The sequence below is a fragment of the Somniosus microcephalus genome, unplaced genomic scaffold, assembly GCF_052327205.1.
Source record: "Somniosus microcephalus isolate GS21.2 unplaced genomic scaffold, FLI_Smic_1.0 unresolved_chr4, whole genome shotgun sequence".
Lineage (NCBI taxonomy): Eukaryota > Metazoa > Chordata > Chondrichthyes > Squaliformes > Somniosidae > Somniosus > Somniosus microcephalus.
The window spans coordinates 24,505,188-24,517,996 of record NW_028225182.1 but is presented as its reverse complement, the minus strand read 5'-3'; positions in this window follow the sequence as shown (position 1 = coordinate 24,517,996).

Here is a 12,809-nt window from a genome sequence, read left to right as displayed (position 1 = left end):
TGGGAGTAGTGGTGTGAATAGCACTGAATCAACAGGTGAGTCAATGCAGGTCAGTGAGATGGGAGTAGTGGTGCGAATAGCACTGAATCAACAGGTGAGTCAATGCAGGTCAGTGAGATCGGAGTAGTGGTGTGAATAGTACTGAACCAACAGGTGAGTCAATGCAGGTCAGTGAGATGGGTGAGTGGTGTGAATAGTACTGAATCAACAGGTGAGTCAATGCAGGTCAGTGAGATGGGAGTAGTGGTGTGAATAGTACTGAAGCAACAGGTGAGTCAATGCAGATCAGTGAGATGGGAGTAGTGGTGTGAATAGTACTGAATCAACAGGTGAGTCAATGCAGGTCAGTGAGATGGGAGTAGTGGTGTGAATAGTACTGAATCAACAGGTGAGTCAATGCAGGTCAGTGAGATGGGAGAAGTGGTGTGAATAGCACTGAATCAACAGGAGAGTCAATGCAGGGCAGTGAGATGGGAGTAGTGGTGTGAATAGTACTGAATCAACAGGTGAGTCATTGCAGGTCAGTGAGATGGGAGTAGTGGTGTGAATAGCACTGAATCAACAGGTGAGTCAATGCAGGTCAGTGAGATGGGAGTAGTGGTGTGAATAGTACTGAATCAACAGGTGAGTCAAAGCAGGTCAGTGAGATGGGAGTAGTGGTGTGAATAGTACTGAATCAACAGGCGAGTCAATGCTGGGCAGTGAGATGGGAGTAGTGGTGTGAATACTACTGAATCAACAGGTGAGTCAATGCTGGGCAGTGAGATGGGAGTAGTGGTGTGAATAGCACTGAATCAACAGGTGAGTCAATGCAGGTCAGTGAGATGGGAGTAGTGGTGTAAATAGTACTGAATCAACAGGTGAGTCAATGCAGGTCAGTGAGATGGGAGTAGTGGTGTGAATAGTACTGAATCAACAGGTGGGTCAATGCAGGTCAGTGAGATGGGAGTAGTGGTGTGAATAGTACTGAATCAACAGGCGAGTCAATGCAGGTCAGTGAGATGGGAGTAGTGGTGTGAATAGCACTGAATCAAGAGGCGGGTTAATTCAGGTCAGTGAGATGGGAGCAGTGGTGTGAATAGTCCTGAATCAACAGGTGAGTCAATGCAGGTCAGTGAGATGGGAGTAGTGGTGTGAATAGTACTGAATCAACAGGTGAGTCAATGCAGGTCAGTGAGATGGGAGTAGTGATGTGAATAATACTGAATCAACAGGTGAGTCAATGCAGGTCAGTGAGATGGGAGTAGTGGTGTGAATAGTACTGAATCAACTGGTGAGTCAATGCAGGGCAGTGAGATGGGAGTAGTGGTGTGAATAGTACTGAATCAACAGGTGAGTCAATGCAGGGCAGTGAGATGGGAGTAGTGGTGTGAATAGTACTGAATCAACAGTTGAGTCAATGCAGGGCAGTGAGGTGGGAGTAGTGGTGTGAATAGTACTGAATCAACAGGTGGGTCAATGCAGGTCAGTGAGATGGGAGTAGTGGTGTGAATAGCACTGAATCAACAGGCGAGTCAATGCAGGTCAGTGAGATGGGAGTAGTGGTGTGAATCGTACTGAATCAACAGGTGAGTCAATTCAGGTCAGTGAGATGGGAGCAGTGGTGTGAATAGTCCTGAATCAACAGGTGAGTCAATGCAGGTCAGTGAGATGGGAGTAGTGGTGTGAATAGTACTGAATCAACAGGTGAGTCAATGCAGGTCAGTGAGATGGGAGTAGTGGTGTGAATAGTACTGAATCAACAGGTGGGTCAATGCAGGTCAGTGAGATGGGAGTAGTGGTGTGAATAGTACTGAATCAACAGGTGGGTCAATGCAGGTCAGTGAGATGGGAGTAGTGGTGTGAATAGCACTGAATCAACAGGCGAGTCAATGCAGGTCAGTGAGATGGGAGTAGTGGTGTGAATAGTACTGAATCAACAGGTGAGTCAATTCAGGTCAGTGAGATGGGAGCAGTGGTGTGAATAGTCCTGAATCAACAGGTGAGTCAATGCAGGTCAGTGAGATGGGAGTAGTGGTGTGAATAGTACTGAATCAACAGGTGAGTCAATGCAGGTCAGTGAGATGGGAGTAGTGGTGTGAATAGTACTGAATCAACAGGTGGGTCAATGTAGGGCAGTGAGATGGGAGTAGTGGTGTTAATAGTCCTGAATCAACAGGCGGGTCAATGCAGGTCAGTGAGATGGGAGTAGTGGTGTGAATAGTACTGAATCAACAGGTGAGTCAATGCAGGGCAGTGAGATGGGAGTAGTGGTGTGAATAGTACTGAAACAACAGGTGAGTCAATGCAGGTCAGTGAGATGGGAGTAGTGGTGTGAATAGTACTGAATCAACAGGTGAGTCAATGCAGGTCAGTGAGATGGGAGTAGTGGTGTGAATAGCACTGAATCAACAGGTGAGTCAATGCAGGGCAGTGAGATGGGAGTAGTGGTGTGAATAGTACTGAATCAACAGGTGAGTCAATGCAGGGCAGTGAGATGGGAGTAGTGGTGTGAATAGTACTGAATCAACAGGTGAGTCAATGCAGGTCAGTGAGATGGGAGCAGTGGTGTGAATAGCACTGAATCAACAGGTGGGTCAATGCAGGTCAGTGAGATGGGAGTAGTGGTGTGAATAGTACTGAATCAACAGGTGAGTCAATGCAGGTCAGTGAGATGGGAGTAGTGGTGTGAATAGTCCTGAATCAACAGGTGGGTCAATGCAGGTCAGTGAGATGGGAGTAGTGGTGTGAACAGTACTGAATCAACAGGTGGGTCAATGCAGGTCAGTGAGATGGGAGTAGTGGTGTGAATAGCACTGAATCAACAGGTGAGTCAATGCAGGTCAGTGAGATGGGAGGAGTGGTGTGAATAATACTGAATCAACAGGTGAGTCAATGCAGGTCAGTGAGATGGGAGTAGTGGTGTGAATCGTACTGAATCAACAGGTGAGTCAATGCAGGTCAGTGAGATGGGAGTAGTGGTGTGAATAGTACTGAATCAACAGGCGAGTCAATGCAGGTCAGTGAGATGGGAGTAGTGGTGTGAATAGTACTGAATCAACAGGTGAGTCAATGCAGGTCAGTGAGATGGGAGTAGTGGTGTGAATAGCACTGAATCAAAAGGCGAGTCAATGCAGGTCAGTGAGATGGGAGTAGTGGTGTGAATAGTACTGAATCAACAGGTGGGTCAATGCAGGTCAGTGAGATGGGAGTAGTGGTGTGAATAGTACTGAATCAACAGGTGAGTCAATGCAGGTCAGTGAGATGGGAGTAGTGGTGTGAATAGTACTGAATCAACAGGCGAGTCAATGCAGGTCAGTGAGATGGGAGTAGTGGTGTGAATAGCACTGAATCAACAGGCGAGTCAATGCAGGTCAGTGAGATGGGAGTAGTGGTGTGAATAGCACTGAATCAACAGGTGAGTCAATGCAGGTCAGTGAGATGGGAGTAGTGGTGTGAATAGCACTGAATCAACAGGTGAGTCAATGCAGGTCAGTGAGATGGGAGCAGTGGTGTGAATAGTACTGAATCAACAGGCGGGTCAATGCAGGTCAGTGAGATGGGAGTAGTGGTGTGAATAGTACTGAATCAACAGGCGAGTCAATGCAGGTCAGTGAGATGGGAGTAGTGGTGTGAATAGTACTGAATCAACAGGTGAGACAATGCAGGTCAGTGAGATGGGAGTAGTGGTGTGAATAGTACTGAATCAACAGGTGAGTCAATGCAGGTCAGTGAGATGGGAGTAGTGGTGTGAATAGTACTGAATCAACAGGCGAGTCAATGCAGGTCAGTGAGATGGGAGTAGTGGTGTGAATAGTACTGAATCAACAGGCGAGTCAATGCAGGTCAGTGAGATGGGAGTAGTGGTGTGAATAGTACTGAATCAACAGGTGAGACAATGCAGGGCAGTGAGATGGGAGTAGTGGTGTGAATAGAAATGAATCAACAGGCGAGTCAATGCAGGTCAGTGAGATGGGAGTAGTGGTGTGAATAGTACTGAATCAACAGGTGGGTCAATGCAGGTCAGTGAGATGGGAGTAGTGGTGTGAACAGTACTGAATCAACAGGTGAGTCAATGCAGGTCAGTGAGATGGGAGTAGTGGTGTGAATAGCACTGAATCAACAGGTGAGTCAATGCAGGTCAGTGAGATGGGAGTAGTGGTGTGAATAGCACTGAATCAACAGGCGAGTCAATGCAGGTCAGTGAGATGGGAGTAGTGGTGTGAATAGTACTGAATCAACAGGTGAGTCAATGCAGGACAGTGAGATGGGAGTAGTGGTGTGAATAGTACTGAATCAACAGGCGGGTCAATGCAGGTCAGTGAGATGGGAGTAGTGGTGTGAATAGTACTGAATCAACAGGTGGGTCAATGCAGGTCAGTGAGATGGGAGTAGTGGTGTGAATAGCACTGAATCAACAGGCGAGTCAATGCAGATCAGTGAGATGGGAGTAGTGGTGTGAATAGTACAGAATCAACAGGCGAGTCAATGCAGGTCAGTGAGATGGGAGTAGTGGTGTGAATAGCAATGAATCAACAGGTGAGTCAATGCAGGTCAGTGAGATGGGAGTAGTGGTGTGAATAGCACTGAATCAATAGGCGAGTCAATGCAGGTCAGTGAGATGGGAGTAGTGGTGTGAATAGCACTGAATCAACAGGTGAGTCAATGCAGGTCAGTGAGATGGGAGTAGTGGTGTGAATAGCACTGAATCAACAGGTGAGTCAATGCAGGTCAATGAGATGGGAGTAGTGGTGTGAATAGTACTGAATCAACAGGCGGGTCAATGCAGGTCAGTGAGATGGGAGTAGTGGTGTGAATAGTACTGAATCAACAGGTGAGTCAATGCAGGTCATTGAGATGGGAGTAGTGGTGTGAATAGCACTGAATCAACAGGTGGGTCAATGCAGGTCAGTGAGATGGGAGTAGTGGTGTGAATAGCACTGAATCAACAGGTGAGTCAATGCAGGTCAGTGAGATGGGAGTAGTGGTGTGAATAGTACTGAATCAACAGGTGAGTCAATGTAGGTCAGTGAGATGGGAGTAGTGGTGTGAATAGTACTGAATCAACAGGTGAGTCAATGCAGGGCAGTGAGATGCGAGTAGTGGTGTGAATAGCACTGAATCAACAGGTGAGTCAATGCAGGTCAGTGAGATGGGAGTAGTGGTGTGAATCGCACTGAATCAACAGGTGAGTCAATGCAGGGCAGTGAGATGGGAGTAGTGGTGTGAATAGTACTGAATCAACAGGTGGGTCAATGCAGGTCAGTGAGATGGGAGTAGTGGTGTGAATAGTAATGAATCAACAGGTGAGTCAATGCAGGTCGGTGAGATGGGAGTAGTGGTGTGAATACTACTGATTAGCAGGTGAGTCAATGCAGGTCAGTGAGATGGGAGTAGTGGTGTGAATAGCACTGAATCAACAGGCGGGACAATGCAGGTCAGTGAGATGGGAGTAGTGGTGTGAATAGTACTGAATCAACAGGCGAGTCAATGCAGGACAGTGAGATGGGAGTAGTGGTGTGAATAGTACTGAATCAACAGGTGAGTCAATGCAGGTCAGTGAGATGGGAGTAGTGGTGTGAATAGTACTGAATCAACAGGTGAGTCAATGCAGGTCAGTGAGATGGGAGTAGTGGTGTGAATAGTACTGAATCAACAGGTGAGTCAATGCAGGGCAGTGAGATGGGAGTAGTGGTGTGAATAGCACTGAATCAACAGGTGAGTCAAAGCAGGTCATTGAGATGGGAGTAGTGGTGTGAATAGTACTGAATCAACAGGCGGGTCAATGCAGGTCAGTGAGATGGGAGTAGTGGTGTGAATAGTACTGAATCAACAGGTGAGTCAATGCAGGTCAGTGAGATGGGAGTAGTGGTGTGAATAGCACTGAATCAACAGGTGAGTCAATGCAGGTCATTGAGATGGGAGTAGTGGTGTGAATAGCACTGAATCAACAGGTGAGTCAAAGAAGGTCAGTGAGATGGGAGTAGTGGTGTGAATAGTACTGAATCAACAGGTGAGTCAAAGAAGGTCAGTGAGATTGGAGTAGTGGAGTGAATAGTACTGAATCAACAGGTGAGTCAAAGAAGGTCAGTGAGATGGGAGTAGTGGTGTGAATAGTACTGAATCAACAGGCGAGTCAATGCAGGTCAGTGAGATGGGAGTAGTGGTGTGAATAGCACTGAATCAACAGGTGAGTCAATGCAGGTCAGTGAGATGGGAGTAGTGATGTGAATAATACTGAATCAACAGGTGAGTCAATGCAGGTCAGTGAGATGGGAGTAGTGGTGTGAATAGTACTGAATCAACTGGTGAGTCAATGCAGGGCAGTGAGATGGGAGTAGTGGTGTGAATAGTACTGAATCAACAGGTGAGTCAATGCAGGGCAGTGAGATGGGAGTAGTGGTGTGAATAGTACTGAATCAACAGTTGAGTCAATGCAGGGCAGTGAGATGGGAGTAGTGGTGTGAATAGTACTGAATCAACAGGTGGGTCAATGCAGGTCAGTGAGATGGGAGTAGTGGTGTGAATAGCACTGAATCAACAGGCGAGTCAATGCAGGTCAGTGAGATGGGAGTAGTGGTGTGAATCGTACTGAATCAACAGGTGAGTCAATTCAGGTCAGTGAGATGGGAGCAGTGGTGTGAATAGTCCTGAATCAACAGGTGAGTCAATGCAGGTCAGTGAGATGGGAGGAGTGGTGTGAATAGTACTGAATCAACAGGTGAGTCAATGCAGGTCAGTGAGATGGGAGTAGTGGTGTGAATAGTACTGAATCAACAGGTGGGTCAATGCAGGTCAGTGAGATGGGAGTAGTGGTGTGAATAGTACTGAATCAACAGGTGGGTCAATGCAGGTCAGTGAGATGGGAGTAGTGGTGTGAATAGCACTGAATCAACAGGCGAGTCAATGCAGGTCAGTGAGATGGGAGTAGTGGTGTGAATAGTACTGAATCAACAGGTGAGTCAATGCAGGTCAGTGAGATGGGAGTAGTGGTGTGAATCGTACTGAATCAACAGGTGAGTCAATTCAGGTCAGTGAGATGGGAGCAGTGGTGTGAATAGTCCTGAATCAACAGGTGAGTCAATGCAGGTCAGTGAGATGGGAGTAGTGGTGTGAATAGTACTGAATCAACAGGTGAGTCAATGCAGGTCAGTGAGATGGGAGTAGTGGTGTGAATAGTACTGAATCAACAGGTGGGTCAATGTAGGGCAGTGAGATGGGAGTAGTGGTGTTAATAGTCCTGAATCAACAGGCGGGTCAATGCAGGTCAGTGAGATGGGAGTAGTGGTGTGAATAGTACTGAATCAACAGGTGAGTCAATGCAGGGCAGTGAGATGGGAGTAGTGGTGTGAATAGTACTGAAACAACAGGTGAGTCAATGCAGGTCAGTGAGATGGGAGTAGTGGTGTGAATAGTACTGAATCAACAGGTGAGTCAATGCAGGTCAGTGAGATGGGAGTAGTGGTGTGAATAGCACTGAATCAACAGGTGAGTCAATGCAGGGCAGTGAGATGGGAGTAGTGGTGTGAATAGTACTGAATCAACAGGTGAGTCAATGCAGGGCAGTGAGATGGGAGTAGTGGTGTGAATAGTACTGAATCAACAGGTGAGTCAATGCAGGTCAGTGAGATGGGAGCAGTGGTGTGAATAGCACTGAATCAACAGGTGGGTCAATGCAGGTCAGTGAGATGGGAGTAGTGGTGTGAATAGTACTGAATCAACAGGTGAGTCAATGCAGGTCAGTGAGATGGGAGTAGTGGTGTGAATAGTCCTGAATCAACAGGTGGGTCAATGCAGGTCAGTGAGATGGGAGTAGTGGTGTGAACAGTACTGAATCAACAGGTGGGTCAATGCAGGTCAGTGAGATGGGAGTAGTGGTGTGAATAGCACTGAATCAACAGGTGAGTCAATGCAGGTCAGTGAGATGGGAGGAGTGGTGTGAATAATACTGAATCAACAGGTGAGTCAATGCAGGTCAGTGAGATGGGAGTAGTGGTGTGAATCGTACTGAATCAACAGGTGAGTCAATGCAGGTCAGTGAGATGGGAGTAGTGGTGTGAATAGTACTGAATCAACAGGCGAGTCAATGCAGGTCAGTGAGATGGGAGTAGTGGTGTGAATAGTACTGAATCAACAGGTGAGTCAATGCAGGTCAGTGAGATGGGAGTAGTGGTGTGAATAGCACTGAATCAAAAGGCGAGTCAATGCAGGTCAGTGAGATGGGAGTAGTGGTGTGAATAGTACTGAATCAACAGGTGGGTCAATGCAGGTCAGTGAGATGGGAGTAGTGGTGTGAATAGTACTGAATCAACAGGTGAGTCAATGCAGGTCAGTGAGATGGGAGTAGTGGTGTGAATAGTACTGAATCAACAGGCGAGTCAATGCAGGTCAGTGAGATGGGAGTAGTGGTGTGAATAGCACTGAATCAACAGGCGAGTCAATGCAGGTCAGTGAGATGGGAGTAGTGGTGTGAATAGCACTGAATCAACAGGTGAGTCAATGCAGGTCAGTGAGATGGGAGTAGTGGTGTGAATAGCACTGAATCAACAGGTGAGTCAATGCAGGTCAGTGAGATGGGAGCAGTGGTGTGAATAGTACTGAATCAACAGGCGGGTCAATGCAGGTCAGTGAGATGGGAGTAGTGGTGTGAATAGTACTGAATCAACAGGCGAGTCAATGCAGGTCAGTGAGATGGGAGTAGTGGTGTGAATAGTACTGAATCAACAGGTGAGACAATGCAGGTCAGTGAGATGGGAGTAGTGGTGTGAATAGTACTGAATCAACAGGTGAGTCAATGCAGGTCAGTGAGATGGGAGTAGTGGTGTGAATAGTACTGAATCAACAGGCGAGTCAATGCAGGTCAGTGAGATGGGAGTAGTGGTGTGAATAGTACTGAATCAACAGGCGAGTCAATGCAGGTCAGTGAGATGGGAGTAGTGGTGTGAATAGTACTGAATCAACAGGTGAGACAATGCAGGGCAGTGAGATGGGAGTAGTGGTGTGAATAGAAATGAATCAACAGGCGAGTCAATGCAGGTCAGTGAGATGGGAGTAGTGGTGTGAATAGTACTGAATCAACAGGTGGGTCAATGCAGGTCAGTGAGATGGGAGTAGTGGTGTGAACAGTACTGAATCAACAGGTGAGTCAATGCAGGTCAGTGAGATGGGAGTAGTGGTGTGAATAGCACTGAATCAACAGGTGAGTCAATGCAGGTCAGTGAGATGGGAGTAGTGGTGTGAATAGCACTGAATCAACAGGCGAGTCAATGCAGGTCAGTGAGATGGGAGTAGTGGTGTGAATAGTACTGAATCAACAGGTGAGTCAATGCAGGACAGTGAGATGGGAGTAGTGGTGTGAATAGTACTGAATCAACAGGCGGGTCAATGCAGGTCAGTGAGATGGGAGTAGTGGTGTGAATAGTACTGAATCAACAGGTGGGTCAATGCAGGTCAGTGAGATGGGAGTAGTGGTGTGAATAGCACTGAATCAACAGGCGAGTCAATGCAGATCAGTGAGATGGGAGTAGTGGTGTGAATAGTACAGAATCAACAGGCGAGTCAATGCAGGTCAGTGAGATGGGAGTAGTGGTGTGAATAGCAATGAATCAACAGGTGAGTCAATGCAGGTCAGTGAGATGGGAGTAGTGGTGTGAATAGCACTGAATCAATAGGCGAGTCAATGCAGGTCAGTGAGATGGGAGTAGTGGTGTGAATAGCACTGAATCAACAGGTGATTCAATGCAGGTCAGTGAGATGGGAGTAGTGGTGTGAATAGCACTGAATCAACAGGTGAGTCAATGCAGGTCAATGAGATGGGAGTAGTGGTGTGAATAGTACTGAATCAACAGGCGGGTCAATGCAGGTCAGTGAGATGGGAGTAGTGGTGTGAATAGTACTGAATCAACAGGTGAGTCAATGCAGGTCATTGAGATGGGAGTAGTGGTGTGAATAGCACTGAATCAACAGGTGGGTCAATGCAGGTCAGTGAGATGGGAGTAGTGGTGTGAATAGCACTGAATCAACAGGTGAGTCAATGCAGGTCAGTGAGATGGGAGTAGTGGTGTGAATAGTACTGAATCAACAGGTGAGTCAATGTAGGTCAGTGAGATGGGAGTAGTGGTGTGAATAGTACTGAATCAACAGGTGAGTCAATGCAGGGCAGTGAGATGCGAGTAGTGGTGTGAATAGCACTGAATCAACAGGTGAGTCAATGCAGGTCAGTGAGATGGGAGTAGTGGTGTGAATCGCACTGAATCAACAGGTGAGTCAATGCAGGGCAGTGAGATGGGAGTAGTGGTGTGAATAGTACTGAATCAACAGGTGGGTCAATGCAGGTCAGTGAGATGGGAGTAGTGGTGTGAATAGTAATGAATCAACAGGTGAGTCAATGCAGGTCGGTGAGATGGGAGTAGTGGTGTGAATACTACTGATTAGCAGGTGAGTCAATGCAGGTCAGTGAGATGGGAGTAGTGGTGTGAATAGCACTGAATCAACAGGCGGGACAATGCAGGTCAGTGAGATGGGAGTAGTGGTGTGAATAGTACTGAATCAACAGGCGAGTCAATGCAGGTCAGTGAGATGGGAGTAGTGGTGTGAATAGTACTGAATCAACAGGCGAGTCAATGCAGGTCAGTGAGATGGGAGTAGTGGTGTGAATAGTACTGAATCAACAGGTGAGACAATGCAGGGCAGTGAGATGGGAGTAGTGGTGTGAATAGAAATGAATCAACAGGCGAGTCAATGCAGGTCAGTGAGATGGGAGTAGTGGTGTGAATAGTACTGAATCAACAGGTGGGTCAATGCAGGTCAGTGAGATGGGAGTAGTGGTGTGAACAGTACTGAATCAACAGGTGAGTCAATGCAGGTCAGTGAGATGGGAGTAGTGGTGTGAATAGCACTGAATCAACAGGTGAGTCAATGCAGGTCAGTGAGATGGGAGTAGTGGTGTGAATAGCACTGAATCAACAGGCGAGTCAATGCAGGTCAGTGAGATGGGAGTAGTGGTGTGAATAGTACTGAATCAACAGGTGAGTCAATGCAGGACAGTGAGATGGGAGTAGTGGTGTGAATAGTACTGAATCAACAGGCGGGTCAATGCAGGTCAGTGAGATGGGAGTAGTGGTGTGAATAGTACTGAATCAACAGGTGGGTCAATGCAGGTCAGTGAGATGGGAGTAGTGGTGTGAATAGCACTGAATCAACAGGCGAGTCAATGCAGATCAGTGAGATGGGAGTAGTGGTGTGAATAGTACAGAATCAACAGGCGAGTCAATGCAGGTCAGTGAGATGGGAGTAGTGGTGTGAATAGCAATGAATCAACAGGTGAGTCAATGCAGGTCAGTGAGATGGGAGTAGTGGTGTGAATAGCACTGAATCAATAGGCGAGTCAATGCAGGTCAGTGAGATGGGAGTAGTGGTGTGAATAGCACTGAATCAACAGGTGATTCAATGCAGGTCAGTGAGATGGGAGTAGTGGTGTGAATAGCACTGAATCAACAGGTGAGTCAATGCAGGTCAATGAGATGGGAGTAGTGGTGTGAATAGTACTGAATCAACAGGCGGGTCAATGCAGGTCAGTGAGATGGGAGTAGTGGTGTGAATAGTACTGAATCAACAGGTGAGTCAATGCAGGTCATTGAGATGGGAGTAGTGGTGTGAATAGCACTGAATCAACAGGTGGGTCAATGCAGGTCAGTGAGATGGGAGTAGTGGTGTGAATAGCACTGAATCAACAGGTGAGTCAATGCAGGTCAGTGAGATGGGAGTAGTGGTGTGAATAGTACTGAATCAACAGGTGAGTCAATGTAGGTCAGTGAGATGGGAGTAGTGGTGTGAATAGTACTGAATCAACAGGTGAGTCAATGCAGGGCAGTGAGATGCGAGTAGTGGTGTGAATAGCACTGAATCAACAGGTGAGTCAATGCAGGTCAGTGAGATGGGAGTAGTGGTGTGAATCGCACTGAATCAACAGGTGAGTCAATGCAGGGCAGTGAGATGGGAGTAGTGGTGTGAATAGTACTGAATCAACAGGTGGGTCAATGCAGGTCAGTGAGATGGGAGTAGTGGTGTGAATAGTAATGAATCAACAGGTGAGTCAATGCAGGTCGGTGAGATGGGAGTAGTGGTGTGAATACTACTGATTAGCAGGTGAGTCAATGCAGGTCAGTGAGATGGGAGTAGTGGTGTGAATAGCACTGAATCAACAGGCGGGACAATGCAGGTCAGTGAGATGGGAGTAGTGGTGTGAATAGTACTGAATCAACAGGCGAGTCAATGCAGGACAGTGAGATGGGAGTAGTGGTGTGAATAGTACTGAATCAACAGGTGAGTCAATGCAGGTCAGTGAGATGGGAGTAGTGGTGTGAATAGTACTGAATCAACAGGTGAGTCAATGCAGGTCAGTGAGATGGGAGTAGTGGTGTGAATAGTACTGAATCAACAGGTGAGTCAATGCAGGGCAGTGAGATGGGAGTAGTGGTGTGAATAGCACTGAATCAACAGGTGAGTCAAAGCAGGTCATTGAGATGGGAGTAGTGGTGTGAATAGTACTGAATCAACAGGCGGGTCAATGCAGGTCAGTGAGATGGGAGTAGTGGTGTGAATAGTACTGAATCAACAGGTGAGTCAATGCAGGTCAGTGAGATGGGAGTAGTGGTGTGAATAGCACTGAATCAACAGGTGAGTCAATGCAGGTCATTGAGATGGGAGTAGTGGTGTGAATAGCACTGAATCAACAGGTGGGTCAATGCAGGTCAGTGAGATGGGAGTAGTGGTGTGAATAGCACTGAATCAACAGGTGAGTCAAAGAAGGTCAGTGAGATGGGAGTCGT